The 16,559-nt window shown below is 38.0% G+C and overlaps 1 pseudogene; it reads left to right on the top strand.

The window, feature by feature from the left end:
- The first annotated feature begins 13,663 nt into the window (after positions 1–13,663).
- LOC112817029 (histone-binding protein RBBP4 pseudogene) lies at positions 13,664–14,940 on the top strand (annotated as a pseudogene).
- Positions 14,941–16,559: the final 1,619 nt, after the last annotated feature.

Here is a 16,559-nt window from a genome sequence, read left to right as displayed (position 1 = left end):
ATTCTAGGAATTATAAAATGTACTTATAAATTTATAAATCTACAGGATGTTAGCATAACAGTCCACATTTGCTTACTTTTTAGTTTTCACTGGAAATTAAGTTTCCTAATGGTTAAGAATTATAATAAACATATACCATTAAAACTACTAGGCACACCTGGTTGGCAAAGGCGGTTAAGGGTCCAACTCAGTTTTGGCTCAGGTCATGATTTCAGGGTTGTGAGATCGAGCCCCCTGCACTCGGCATGGAGTTTGCTTGGGATTCTCTCTCCCTATCCCTATGCAACTACCACTCATGCTTGCTCTCTCACTCTCTCAAAATAATTAAATATTTTTTTAAAAAACTACTGGAAATAGTGAGTATGAAAGGAAATAACTGTGCATAAAAAGTAGATAAAGAAAGTACAATGTATTTTGTAAATAAGAAAAAGTATGAAGGGCATGGCTTTGTTGAGGGGAAAAGAGAGTAATCTCATCCTAAAGTAGAATTACTGGCTGTTCCAGAATAGTAAAGAAGAACAATATAGGATCAAATCTGAATGGATACAAAAAAAAAAAAATGGTGCGAGTTTTGTGGAAAAAGAATCTTGAAAAAGGAATTTTACTTGTCCTCAAGATTGGAACGGATTTATTTAAGTTTTTAAAGAATGAGCCTTAATATCAAAAGTAAATTGGTATGGGGTGCCTGGGTGGCACAGTCTATTAAGTAACAGACTCTTGGTTTTGGCTCAGGTGGTAATCTCAGGGTCATGAGATTGGGCCCCACGTTGGGTTCCATGCTCAGCTTAGAGTCTGCTTAAGATTGTCTCTCCCTCTCCTTCTGCTCTCCTGCTCATGCTCTTGCTCTTTCTAAAATAAAGAAATAATTGTTTTTAAAGTACAATGGTGCAAAATTGTAATTTTTTTTTCTTTCTCAAAAGGAAAAAGTTTTCTTGGACTGTTTATCTGCTTTTAAGTGATTATGAAAGGTTTGGGGGTAGTTTGTCTGGAAAGCAAAGATTTTTTTTTTACCTTATCAAAATAATTTCTTATACTTTACATTGTCCTTATCAGGCCCTTGATTGCAGGCATTCCTTAAAGATACTGTGACTTTAGTTCCAGACCACCACAATAAAGCAAATATTGCAATAAAGCAAGTAAAATGAATTTTTTGGTTTTTCAGTGCATATAAAAGTTATGTATATGCTATGCTGCAGTCTTTAAGTGTGAAATAACATTATGTCTAAAAAATGTACATATCTTAATTAAAAAATATTTCATTGCTAAAAAATACTAACCATTATTTGAGCTTTCAGTGAGTCATAATATTTTTCTGGTGGAGGGTCTTGCCTTGATGTTGATGACTGCTGACTGATCAGGGTGGTGGTTCTGAAGTTGAGGTTGGCTGTGGCAATTTCTTAAAATAAGATGGCAATGAAGGTAGCCAGACCAATTGACTCTTCCTTTCAAATAATAATTTCTCTACAGAATGTGATGTTATTTGACAACACTCTACCCAGAGCAGAACTTTTTTCCAAAATTGGAGTTAATCCTCTTCAATTCTGCCACTGCTTTATCAACTAAATTTATATAGTATTCTAAATCTTTCATTGTCATTTCAACAATCATCACAGTATCTTCACCAGGAGTAGATTCCATTTCAAAGAACCACTTCTTCTGTTCATCCATAAAAAACAACTCTTCATCTGTTAAAAATTTATTATGAAATTGCAACAATTCAGTCACATCTTCAAGCTTCACTTCTAATTCTAATTCTCTTATTTCTACCATATCTTCAGTTACTTTCCCCACTGAAGTCTGGAATCCCTCCAAGTCATCCACAAGGGTTGATATCAACTTTTTTCAAGTTCCTATTAATGTTGATATTTGGACATCTCCCCATGAATCACAAATGTTCTTAATGGTACCTGGAATGGTGAATCATTTCCAGAAAGTTTTCAATTTACTTTTTCCAGATCCATCAGAGAATCACTATGAAAGCGTTAGGCTTACATAATGTATTAAGCAATAAGATTTGAAAGTCAAAATTACTCCTTGATCCCTGGGTTTCAGAAAGGATAGTGTGTTAGCAGGCATGAAAACATTAATTTCATTGCACATTTCTATAAGAACTCTTGGGTGACCAGGTGCATTGTCCATAAGCAGTAATATTTTGAAAGGAACCTTTTTATCATGAGCAGTAATTCTCAATAGTGGGCTTAAAATATTCAGTAAAAAATGTTGTACACAGGGGTGCCTGGGTGGCTCAGTCGGTTAAGTGGCTGCCTTCGGCTTGGGTCATGATCCTGGATCCTGGAATCGAGCCCCACGTCTGGCTTGGTGGAGAGCCTGCTTCTCCCTCTCCCTCTGCCTACTTGTGCTCTCTATCTCTCTGTCAAGTAAATAAATAAAATCTTTTAAAAAATAATAAAAATTAAAACTAGAGAACACTTAGGAAAGAAATTGAGGAAGACAAAAAGAAATGGAAAAACATTCCATGCTCAAGGATTGGAAGAATAAATATTGTTAAAATGTTTATGCTATCCAGGGCAGTCTACACATTCAATGCAATCTCTATCAAAATACCATCAACATTTCTCACAGAGCTGGAACAAATAATCTGAAAATTTGCATAGAACCAGAAAAGACCCCAAATAGCCAGGGGAATGTTGAAAAAGAAAACCAAAGCTGGTGGAACCATAATTCTGGACTTCAAGCTCTCTTACAAAGCTGTAATCATCAAGACAGTATGATGTTGGCACAAAAACAGACACAGGGATCAATGGAATAGAAAAGAGACCCCAGAAATAAACCCTTAAGTCTGTGGTCCACTAATCTTCCACAAAGCAGGAAAGAATATTCAATGGAAAAAAGACACTCTCTTCAACAAATGGTGCTGAAAATATTGGACAGCCACATGTAGAAGAATTAAACTGGATCATTTTCTTACACTATACACAAAGATGAACTCAAAATGGATGAAAGACCAAAATGTGACACAGGAATCCATCAGAATCCCAGGGGATAACACAGGTAGAAACCTCTTTGACCTCAACCACAGCAACTTCTTGCTAGACAAGTCTCCAGAGGCATTGGAAACAAAAGCAAAAATGAAGTATTGGGACTTCATCAAGATAAAAAGCTTCTGCGCAGCAAAAGAAACCATCAACAAAACTAAAAGGCAACTTACAGAATGGGAAGATATATTTGCCAATGATATATCAGATAAAGGGCTATTATCCAAGATCTATAAAAAACTTATCAAACTCAACACCCAAAAAACAAATAATCCAGTCAAGAAATGGGCATAAGACATGAACAGATGGGTGCCTGGGTAGCTCAGTTGGTTAAGTGGCTGCCTTCAGCTCATGCCATGATCCCAGGGTCCTGGGATTGAGTCCCGTATTGGGCTCCCTACTCAGTGGAGAGCCTGCTTCTCCCTCTCTCTCTGCCTGCCTCTCTGCCTACTTGTGCTCTCTATCTCTCTGTCAAATAAATAAATAAAATCTTAAAAAAAAAGACAGAAACAGACATTTCTCCAAAGAAAACATATAAATGGCCAAGAGACACATGAAAAAATGTTCCACATCACTTGGCATCAGGGAAATACAAATCAAAACCACAGTCAGATACCACCTCACACCAGTCAGAATGGCTAATATTAACAAGACAGGAAAAAAAAAATGTTGGCAAGGATGTGGAGAAGGGGGAATCCTTTTACACTGTTGGTGGGGATGTAAGCTGGTACAGCCATTGTGGAAAACAGTATGGAGGTTCCTCAAGAATTTAAAAATAGAGCTACCCTATGACCCAGCAATTGCCCTACTAGGCATTTACCTCATAGATATAAATGCAGTGATTCAATGGTGCACCTACACCCCAATGTTTACAGCAGCAGCGTCCAGAATAGCCAAACTGTGGAAAGAGCAGAGCTGTCCATTAACAGATGAATGGATAAAGAAGATGTGGTGGTATAAATTATATATGTATGTGATGGAAAATTACTCAACCTTCAGAAAGAATGAATACTTAGCATTTACATTGACATGGATGGAACTGAGGGTATTAAGCTAAGTGAAGTAAGTCAAGAAGAGAAAGACAATTATCATATGGTTTCACTCTTATGTGGAATATAAGAAACAGTGCAGAGGATCATAGGCAAGGGAGGGAAAACTGAATGGGAAGTCATCAGAGAGGGAGAAAAACCATCCTGTAGTTAAGAGAAACTCTTAACTACAGGAAACAAAGTGAGAGTTGCTGGAGGGGAAGTGGGCAGGGGGATGGGTAATTGGGTAATGAGTATTATTAAGGAGGGCACATGATGTGATGAGCACTGGGTGTTATACGCAACTGATGAATTATGGACCACTACATCTGAAACTAATTATGTACTGCTTATTGAATCTAAATAAAAATAAAAGAATACTATGAATAATTACATGGGAACAAATTATATAAACTAGATGAAATAGACATAGTCTTAGAAATGCACAAAAAATCAAAATTGTCTCAAGAATAAAATCAAAATTTAGAAGATGTAGGAAGACCCTGGGCTGGCCTCATCCCTAGAACACAGCTAGATAACTATAAAAACCATTCTAAATATCCCAGAAATCAACCTGAAGACTGACATAACAAACTCCACAACTAAAGGGAGAGAAGAGGCCACAAAAAAAAGATAGGAATTTGGAGACCTGTTTTAGGGGAGAAATAAATCAGGGGTGTTGTGGAGGGGGAGGGAGCCCTTGTCATGGAGAAAAGCAAGAGAGAATAAACCACACAGAGGAATGCAAGAGGAGAACTTTTCCCCCAAAACCATTGGCTTGGAAAAAGAAGGGCTGAATTTCCTGAGTTCTTGCACCCAGCAGGGCTTAAATTTAGCCTGGAGTTTTAAAAGAAAGCTGACTTGTCTGGGATAGAGCCCTTAGGGCACTGCTCTATTCCTGAGAGTAGTCAGTCAAACAATCGCGGGCGGGGGGGGGGGGGGGGGGGGGGGGGGGGGAGACAGCTTGGAAACAAACTGATCTGAAAAATGCCTGGGGCACACAGAGAGAGGTTATTCACTCTTCTCAGATTACTCCTCTGAGAGGCAGTGTTCACAGAGAGGCCCCTGTGGAGACAAAGGAGCTGGCTGGCACCATTCCTGGACCCCACACCTCAACATAAACACAGAGCCACCTGGGAAGCAGCCCAGCACCAACATTGGCTGCCTAATTTGCTTACACCAAACCCCACACCACTACATTCTGGAAGAAATACCCTTCTTAGTCAAGCTTGCATCAGTCCCAGCACCATGGGCCTCTCCCCCAAAAGACCAGCATAAGCACCTGCCCAAACCACATCTCCAAAGCCTGGACTTTTAACAGTCAACAGGCCTGGCTGGGATAGAGACAGGAAGACACAGCACTGATTCTGGAGAGAAGACAGCCAAAAAAAAAAAAAAAAAAATTGAGGCAAACATTCCTAGAAACAGCAATCTGAAAAACATCTGAGGAACAGAGTGGGGAGATTATTCACTCTTTCTGGAGTTCTTTCCTGAGAGTCAGCCTTCATGGAAAAACTTCTCCAGGACAAAGGAGATGGCTGATGTCATATCCTTCCTTCCCCTGCCACCACTTAGCATAAACACAGAGCCACCTGTGGAAGTAGCACAACACCAACACTGGCTGCCTAAATTACATACACCAAGCCCAATTCCTCTGTACTCTGGCAGAACCACCCTTCTCAATCAAGCTTGCCTTAGTCCCTGCAGGGTGGGCCACTACCCCAGAAGACCAGCACAAACCCCTGCCCACACCATATCTCCTGACCAGAGAGTTCTGCAAGGTCACAGTTCTAACAGAAGTAATATCAGGTCTCCTTTAACAAGCAGACCAGAACACAACTACTCAGAACTTGCCACATTCTGCCCAAGGACCAAATACTCCTCACTGCAGGCAAAGAAGACCGCTGCAGACTACTGTCCTGAAGGACAGAGCAACCAAAACACAACAGCAGAGCACATGCAATACTCCGTGAAGTTCCAGGCCATGATGTCTTCATCATAAAGGTATTACTCCCAGGAGCAGGAAACATAACTGGCTTTCCCAATACAGAGAAAAAGGCAAAGACATAGAAACATTGCCAAGACAGAGGAAGTCATCTCAAATGAAAGAACAAGATAAGGCCATAGGCAGAGATCTAAGCAAAACAGATATAAGTAACATGCCTGATGGAGAATTTAAAGAAACAATCAGAAGGATACTCACTAGGCTTCAGGAAAGAATAGAATACCTCAGGGAGACCCTTACATAGAGATAAAAGAGTTAAAAACAAATCAAGCAGAAATGAAGAGTGCATAAATGAGATGAACAGCAGGCTGGAAGAAGCAGAGGAATGAATTAGTTACTTAGAAAACAAAATAATGGAAAACAATGAAGTTGAACAAAACAGAGAGAAAGAAGAATTATACAACATGAGAACTGACTTAGGAAACTCATTGACTCCATCAAATGTAATAACATTCATATTATAGGAGTCCCAGAAGAAAAAGAGAAAGGGGGACAGAAATTTTATTTCAAGAAATAATAGCATCTACATATTCAATGCAATCAACAACAACATTTTTCACAGAGCTGAAACAAACAACCTTAAAATTGGTATGGAACCAAAAAAGACCCCGAATAGCTAAAGGAATGTTGAAAAAGAAAACCAAACCAAAACCAAACAAAACCAAACCAAAAGAAAACCAAAGAGGCATCATAATTCCGGACTTCAAGCTATACTACAAAGCTGTAATCATCAAGACTGGCACAAAAGCAGACAGAGAGGTCAATGGAACAGAATAGAGACCCCAGAAATAGACCCTCAACTCTATGGTCAACTAAACTTCGACAAAGCAGGAAAAATATCCAATGAAAAAAAGACAGTCTCTTCAGTAAATGGTGTTGGGATAATTGGACAGTCACATGCATAAGATTGAAACTGACCATTCTCTTACACCATATACAAAGATAAACTCAAAATAGATGAAAGACCTAACAGGGAGACAGGAATCTATCAAAATCCTAGAGAACACAAGCAGCAACCTCTGACCTCAGCACAGCATTTTCTTGCTAGACACGCCTCTAGAGTCAAGGGAAACAAAAGCAAAAATGAACTATTGGGACTTTAAGAAGAAAAGCTTCTGCACAGCAAAGGAAACAGTCAGCAAAACTTAATAGGCAACCTACAGAATGGGAGAAGATATTTGCAAATGATATACAAGTAAAGAGCTAGTGTCCAAGATCTATAAAGAACTTATCAAATTCAATACCCAAAACAAATAATCCAGTCAAGAAATGGGCAGAAGACATAAACAAACATTTCTCAAAAGAAGACATACAAATGGCCAACACATACATGAAAAAAATGCTTCACATTTTGAATCTAAATAAAAATGCTTGGCATTAGGGAAATGCAAATAAAAACCAAAATGAGATACCACCTCACAGCAGTCAGAATGGCTAAAATTAACAAGACAGAGAACAACAAATTTTGGTGAGGATGCAGAGAAAGGAGAACCCTTTTACACTGTTCATGGAAATGTAAACTGGTACAGTCACTCTGGAAAACAGTATAGAGGTTCCTCAAGAATTTAAAAATAGAACTACCCCATGACCCAGGAATTGCACTACTAGGTATTTATCCAAAGTGTATAGACAGTGATTTGAAAGGACACACACACCCAGTGTTTATAGCAGCAATGTCCACAAGAGCCAAAATATGGAAAGAGCCCAGCAGTCCATCGACAGATGAATGGATAAAGAAGGTGTGGTACACACACACACACACACACACACACACACACACACACACAATGGAATATTACTTATCCATCAAAAATAATGAAATCTTGCCATTTGCAATGACATGGATGGAACTAGAAGGTATTATGCTAAGCAAAATATGTCAGTCTGAGAAAGATAAATACTATATGATTTCACTCATATGTGGAATTTAAGAAACAAAACAGATGAACATAGGGGAAGGGAAGGAAAAATATAATAAGATGAAATTTGTGAGATGCTGAACTCTAGGAAACAAACAGGGTTGCTAGAGGGGAGTTGGGTGGGGAGAAGTGATAACTGGGTGATGGGCATTAAGGAGGGCACTGGATGTAAAGAGCACTGGGTGTTATATGCATCTGATGAATCACTAAATTTTATCCCTGAAACTAATAATACAGTGTATGTTAACTAAATTGAATATAAATAAATATAAAAAAATTGTACAGGAAGTTGAAGCCAGTGTAATCAAGCAAGAAAAAGAAATTGAATGTATCCAAGTTGGAAAGGAAGGTGTAAAATTACCTCTGCTGGTGCATGATATGATCCTATATACAGAAATTCCTAAAGAATATATATTTTAAGAAATATCAGCATTTATAAATAAACCCATCAAAGTTGTAGGATATGGAATCAATATGCAAAAATCAGTTTTATTTATATACACTAGCAATGAACAATATTACAAAGAAATTAAGAAAATAATTCCATTTAGAGTAGCATAAAAAACAATAGAGCACTTAGGAATAAATTTAATCGAGGCACAGGGCATGTACACTGAAACTACAAAACATTGCTGAAAGAAATTAAAGAAATCGTAAGTGAATGGAAACCATCTTGTGTTCATGTATTAAAAGACTTTGTATTGTTAAGATGGCAATAATGGCCAAAGCAATCTATAAATTTAATTCAGTTGCTATTGAAAATCTCAGTGACATTTTGCACAAATGGAAAAGCTAACTCTAAAATGGATCATATGAGAACATTACCAAGATGGTGACACAGAAGGCTCCTGAATTTCTCTCTTCCCATGGATGCATCAAATATATAGCTACACACAGATCAATTCCCTCTGAGATAAATCCAAAAACTAGTTTAGTGACTTGCACATTGGATGACTCAGAAAATACCCACATCAAAACAGGCAAGAAAGGCTGAGACACATTCTTGTCATAAACTCTACCCCCAGCACAGTGTCTCACAATTAGCAGGGTACCCCCCAACTCCCACCTTATCCCTGAGGAGAGGTTTGTACCACATGTCTCACAACCTAACTTTTAAGGCTACCACCTAAAGGATGAGCCCTCAAGTCACATATCTCTGAGAACCAATAGGGATAGCATTCACAAGTCCCACAGGACTATAGCAGATCAAAAAAAAAAAAAAAACAGTTGTTAAATTGGAATGCAGGTATTTGCTGCTGTGACACCTGAAGCTCAGTACAGAGGCAGCAGACAAAAATGCTCATCTCTCAGTTTTTCCCTGGAAGGAATTTGATGGCATACTTTCCCAGCTGTTCCCTTAATGTCTGATTCCTAGTAGCCCACATCTAGCTGCTGACTGGAATCTTATTCAGAGACAGAAGAGCCAATGGGAACTTTCCTCACATTTCTCTTCAGTTTGCTCCAACAGTAAAATCAAGTCATTAACTTCACTCTTAGAAAAAGTTTTTTTTCACATGTCTAACATCCCAAGTTTGACAGCTGCCACACCTGAGGAACAGACCCCCAAACCACATAGCTTTGGCAGCCAATGAAGCTTGCATTTATCAGTCCCATAGAAATACAGTAAACAAAGAAGAAGTTTTTAAATGGGCACACAGATTCTTCCTGTAGGTATACTATTGGACTCAGCACAGAAGAAACAGGCAAAACTATCCATCTCCTAAACCCCATCCCTGGAAGCGGTTTGACCACATATTTTTCCAATTGTTGCCTGAGGGTCTGACTTCTAATCTGCAGCATCAAAGCGCTTACTGTGGCCCTCCTGGGAGCCTACACAAACAATTTCCTGAGAAAAGTTTGAGACTTTGTTGGAGACTACTGTTGGAGTGAGCCAAGGGGAGACAATGGAGGATGTTCCACCTGTTCTATAGGGCTCCCAGGAGGATGGGTTCCCAGTCTGCTCCTACAAGTAGGGTGATTAGAAACTGGAACCTCGGGAAGCAGCTAGGAAAATATGCAGTCAAATTCCTTCCAGTGAGAAACTGAGAGATGGCAGTTTTATTTCCAGGGAGAAACTGAGAGATGGCAGTTTTGTTTCTGTTTTTTGTTTGTTTGTTTGTTTGTTTCCTGTGCTGAGCTCAATCAGAATAACTGCAGGAGGTTCTTGTGTGCCTATTTTAAAACTGCACTTTTTTGTTGTTGTTTAATGTTGTTCTGTGCATTCCAGGTACTCTTGAAGGCATAATGAGACAGAATGGAGGAAAAAAAAGCTTATTCAAAGAAGTAATGACTGAAAACTCATCAAGATCCTGAAGACTTGATCTTAAAGACAAGATCTTAAGCTCATCAAAGATGCCTAAAGAACACCCAATAATATGAATCAAAAGAGACCCATTCTAAGATAGGGTATAATTTTAGTATATGTGCTGCTGAAGCGAGCACGATAGGGTATAACTAAATAGGCAAAAGTTAAAGACAAAAAGAGAATCTTAAAAGCAACTTATTACATAAAAAGGAACACTCCCATAAGACTATCAGTGGATTTTTCCACAGAAATTATGGAGGATAGAAAGGAGTGCAATATAGTCAAATACTGAAAGAAAAAAAATTGCCTACCAAGAATATTCTACCACCAAATTTTCCTTCTGAATTGAGGGAGAGTTTTCCAAACACACAAAAACTGAAAGAATTACCACTAAGTTGGCCTTATAAGAAATGTTCAAGGGAGTTCATCAAGCTAAAATAAAAGGATGGTAAATTAGTAACATGAAAACATATCAAAGTATAAATATCATTCATAAGAGTAAATATGTAGTTAAATTCAGAATTCTCTAATATTGCAATGGTGCTGAGTAAGCAATTTATTACTCTAACATAAAGGGTAAAAAAATATTTAAAATGGCTGTAAATAATTTAATGGATACACAATATAAAATATGTAAATTATAACTCAAAAACATTAAATGTGGAGGAGAAGGAATATAAAAATTGCAGAGGAGGGAACACTCCCAAAATCATTTTACAAGTCCAGTATTAACCTAATACCAAAGCCAGACAAGGACACTACAAGAAAAAAAAGTTGTAAGCTAATATCCCACATAAACATAGATGCAAAAATCCTCAACGAAATATTAGCAAACCAAATTCAACAATACACAAAAAGATCATATACCATGATCAAGCGAGATAGATGCAAGCATGGCTTAACATATACAAGTCAATAAATGTGATACACCATCCTTAACAAAATGAAGGATAAAAATCTTACAATCAACTCAATAGATGCAGAAAAAGCATTTGACAAAATCTGACATCCTTTTATAATAAATGGAATGTACAGAATGTACTTTATTTTTTTAAAGATTTTATTTATTTGATGGAGAGAGACACAGTGAGAGAAGGAACACAAGCAGAGAGAGTGGGAGAGGGAGAAGCAGCCTTCCCACTGAGCAGGGAGCCGGATGTGGGGCTCGATCCAAGGGCCCTGGGACCATGACCTGAACCGAAGGCAGACCCTTACCAACTGAGCCACCCAGGCCCCCAGAATCTACTTTACCATAAAAAGGCCATATATGAAAAACACACAGCTAACAGCATATTCAATGGTTAATAATAGCTGAAACCTTTTCCTCTAAGATCAGAAACAAGGCTACAATTCCCATTCTCACCACTTTTTTTTTTTTTCAAAATAGTACTGGAAGTACCTTCAGAGTTATTAAATAAGAAAAGGTTATAAAAGACATCCAAATTGGAAAAGAAAAAGTAAAATGTCTTTGTTTGCAGATGATATAATATTAAATATAGAAACTCTAAGAGTTGAGGTGCCTGGGTGGCTCAGTTAAGTGACTGACTCTTGGTTTCAGCTCAGGTTGTGACCTCAGTCATGAGATCAAGCCCCATGTCTGGCTTCATGCTTAGCGTGGATTCTGTTTGGGACTCTCTCTCCCTCTCCCTCTGCCCATCCCCCCGAACTCTCTCTCTTTCTCTCTCTCTTTCTCTCTCTCTCTCAAATAAATAAATCTTACAAAAAAAGAAACCCTAAGAGTTTCACCCAAAAGCTGTTGGAACAAATAAATGAATTCAGTAAAATTGCAGACTAGAAAATCAATACATAAAAACGAATTGTAATTGTCTGTTTAATGCAATCGCTATCAAAATACCAACAGCATTTTTTCGCAGAGATAGAACAAACAATCCTAAAATTTGTATGGAACTACAAAAGACCTCAAATAGCCAAATCAACCTTGAAAAAGAAAATCAAAGCTGTAGGTACCACAATTCAATAAATGGTGTTGGGAATACTGGACAACAACATGAAGAAGAAAGAAACTGGACCACTTTCTTACACCATACACAAAAATAAATTCAATATGGATTAAAGACTTAAATATGGGACAGGAAACCATCAAAATCCTAGAGAAGAATCCATGCAGTAACTTTTTTGACATTGGCCATAACAACTTCTTACTGGATAAGTCTCCTGAGGCAAGAAAAATAAAATGAAAAATAAACTATTGGGACTTCATCAAAATAAACACTTCTGTACAGCCAAGAAAACAATCAACAAAACTAGAAGGCAATCTTCAGAGTGGGAGATGTTTGCAAATGACATATCTGATAAAGGGTTAGTATCCAAAATCTACAAAGAACTTATCAAACTCAACACCCAAAAAACAAATAATCCAATTAAAAAATGGGCAGAAAACATGAATAGACATTTTTCCAAAAAAGACAGAGAGATGGCCAACAGAACATGAAAAGATGCTCTACATCAGTCATCATCAGGGAAATGCAAATCAAAACCACAATGAGATACCATCTCACACCAGTCAGAATGGCTAAAATTAACAACACAGGAAACAACAGGTATTGACAAGGGTGTGGAGAAAGGGGAACCCTCTTGCACTGTTGGTGGGAATGCAAACTTGTGCAGCCACTCTGTAAAACAGTATGGTGGTTTCTCAAAAAGTTAAATTTAGAATTACCCAATGATTCACCAATTGCACTACTAGGTGTTTACCCAAAGGATACAAAAATACTAATTTGAAGGGATATGTGCACCCTATGTTTATAGTAGCATTATCAACAATAGCCAAATTATGTAAAGAACCCAAATTCCCATAGACTGATGAATGAATAAAGATGTGGTATGTGTACACACACACACACACACACACACACACACACACACACACACACACACAAATGGAATATTATTAAGCCATAAAAAGAATGAAATCTTGTTATTTGCAACAACATGAATAGAGCTAGAGAGTATTATGCTAAGCGAAATAAGTCATTCAAAGAAAGACAAATACCAAATTCAGTCGTATGTGGAATTTAGGAAACAAAGCAAACAATTATGGTGGGGGAAGAGAGGCAAACCAAGGAACAGACTCTTAAGTATAGCGAACAAACTGATGGTTACCAGAGGGGAAGTGGTCAGGGGATGGGTTAAATAAGTGATGGGGATTAAGGAGGACACTTGCTGTGATGAGCAGCCAGTGCTGTATGTAAGTGCTGAATCACTAAATTGTACACCTGAAAGTATATTACACTGGTTGTTAACTAACTGGAATTTAAATGAAAACTAAAAAAAAACAGTTTTGTTTGTATACATTAACAATAAACTATGGTAAAGGGAAATTAAGAAGACAATGTCAGGCCCCTCCCACAATGCTCGACCCCAGGATCCCCCCGGCTTGCCTGCCCACCATGGCTGACAAGGACACAGCCTTTGATGATGCAGTAGAAGAATGTGTGATCAATGAAGAGTACAAAATGTGGAAAAAGAACACTTTTTCTTTATGATTTGGTGATGACCCATGCTCTGGAGTGGCCTAGCCTAACTGCACAGTGGCTTCCAGATGTAGCCAGACCAGAAGGGAAAGACTTTGGCATTCATCAACTTGTCCTGGGAACACACACATCCGATGAACAAAACCATCTTGTGATAGCCAGTGTGCAGCTCCCTAATGATGATGCTCAGTTTGATGCTTCACACTATGAGAGTGAGAAAGGAGAATTTGGAGCTTTTGGCTCAGTTAGTGGAAAAATTGGAATAGAAATCAAGATCAACAATGAAGGAGAAGTAAACCGGGCATGTTATATGCCCCAGAACACTTGCATCATTGCAAGAAAAGACTCCATCCAGTGATGTTCTTGTTTTTGACTATACAAAACATCCTTCCAAACCAGACCCTTCTGGAGAGTGCAACCCAGACTTGCGTCTGCGTGGACATCAGAAGGAAGGCTATGGACTTTCTTGGAACCCAAATCTCAGTGGGCACTTACTTAGTGCTTCAGATGACCATACCATCTGCCTCTGGGACGTCAGTGTTGTCCCAAAGGAAGGAGAGGTGGTGGATGCGAAGACCATCTTTACAGGACATACAGCAGTAGTAGAAGATGTTTCCTGGCATCTGCTCCATAAGTCTGTGTTTGGGCCAGTTGCTGATGATCAGAAATTTATGATCTGGGATACTCATTCAAACAATAGTTCCAAACCAAGCCACTCAGTTGATGCTCACCCTGCTGAAGTGAACAGCCTATCTTTCAATCCTTATAGTGAGTTCATTCTAGCCACAGGATCAGCCAACAAGATTGTTGCCTTGTGGGATCTGAGAAATCTGAAACTTAAGTTGCATTCCTTTGAATCACATAAGGATGAAATATTCCAGGTTCAGCAGTCACCTCACAATGAGACTATTTTGGCTTCCAGTGGTACTGATTGCAGACTGAATGTCTGGGATTTAAGTAAAATTGGAGAGGAAAAATCCCTGGAAGATGCAGAAGATGGGCCACCAGAATTGTTGTTTATTCATGGTGGTCACACTGCCAAGATATTTGATTTCTCCTGGAATTCCAATGAACCTTGGGTGATTTGTTCTGTATCAGAAGACAATATCATGCAGGTGTGGCAAATGGCAGAGAACATTTATAATGATGAAGATCCTGAAGAAAACATGGATCCAGAAGGACAAGTGCCCTAGATATGTCTGCACTTCTTGTGATTTTAGACTCCCCTTTTTTTTCCTCTCAACACTGAAACTGATTTAACACTGGTTTTGAGACACAGATTTTGTTTGGCTATCCCTCTATGATAGGTAACATCAACAATGTTATTAGCCCAAACAGAGGGTGTTTTCTAAATATTAACTGGGGGACTTGATTCAATAAAGTCACAGACTTATAATTACATTTTCTTCAGGAATTTTCTAGGAACAAAGGTCTAAGGTAACCACAGAAAGCGGAATATTATGTGTGTGTTTTTTTTTCTTCTTAGGTTATATCCCCAAGTTTTTCAAACTCCTTTAAGTAAACGCTAAAGTAAGGAAGGAGCAGAGCCAAGTGAGGTAGGTGTCTGAACCATGAAGTATAAATACCACAAGATGTCATTTTTATTCAGGAAATGGAGGAGATTCAAGTCATATAAATTCCTATTCTAAAATTTTCACACCTGACTTTCCAGGATGCACATTTTCCTATGTAGACCAGTCTCCTCTCAGTTTCTTCAGTTAAATCAAAACTATGTGTTCCACTTTCCCCCATATATTTTTGCTTGTTAGTGTATTTCTTGAGCTGTTTTCTTCTTTCCTTTCTGTGAAATGTTTTTTTAAAAAACTTGGGACCACCAAGTTGTAAAGATGTATGTTTTTACCTGACAGTTATAACACAGGTAGACTGTCCAGTTGAGTTGAGAAGAGCGAATTGATAGCTTGTATTCGCTTTAAAATTAAATTAATCCTGGATAAGAGTTGCTTTTTTTTTTTTTTTAAGAGTTAGTCTTTGACCAATAGTTTGGTACCATCTCTATTTTGGGTGACCTGTTTCACCAGCAGGTCTGTTACTCTCCATGACTAACTGTGTAAGTGCTTATAATGGAATAAATTGCTTTTCTACATAGAAAAAAAAAAAGAAAAGAAAACAATGGCATTGATAATAACACCAAAAAAATAGTATATTTAGGAGTAAATTTAATGAAGGAAATGACAGATCCATGAACTGAAAACTATATAACATTCATAAAAGAAATTGAGGAAGAGACAAATTAATGCAAAGATATTCTGTGTTCATAGATCAGAAGAATATTGTAAAATGGCCATACTACCCAGAATGATCTGTATATTCAGTGCAATCCTTATCAACATTCTTTTTTTATATATATATATATTTTAATTTTTATTGTTATGTTAATCACCATACATTACATCATTAGATTTTGATGTAGTGTTCCATGATTCATTGTTTACATATAACACCCAGTGCTCCATTCAATACATGCCCTCTTTAATACCCATCACCAGGCTAACCCATCCCCCAAACCCCCTCCCCTCTAGAGCCCTCAGTTTGTTTCTCAGAGTCCATAGTCTCTCATGGTTCATCTCCCCCTCTGAATAACCCCCCTTCATTTTTTGCTCCTACTATCTTCTTTTTTTTAAGTGATTTTTTTCTTTTTTTCTTTTATTATGTTATGTTAATCACCATACATTACATCATTAGTTTTTGACATAGTGTTCCATGATTCACTGTTTGCATATAACACCCAGTGCCCCATTCAGTAGGTGCCCTCTTTAATATCCATCACCAAGCTATCACATCCCCCCACCCC

Source organism: Callorhinus ursinus, unplaced genomic scaffold (genome assembly GCF_003265705.2).
Source record: "Callorhinus ursinus isolate GAN/ISIS: 27379988/994484 unplaced genomic scaffold, GSC_fseal_2.0 scaffold66, whole genome shotgun sequence".
In the NCBI taxonomy this organism is placed as follows: Eukaryota; Metazoa; Chordata; class Mammalia; order Carnivora; family Otariidae; genus Callorhinus; species Callorhinus ursinus.
Note: the sequence above shows the minus strand (reverse complement) of the source record. Positions and strands in the feature narration are given on the sequence as shown.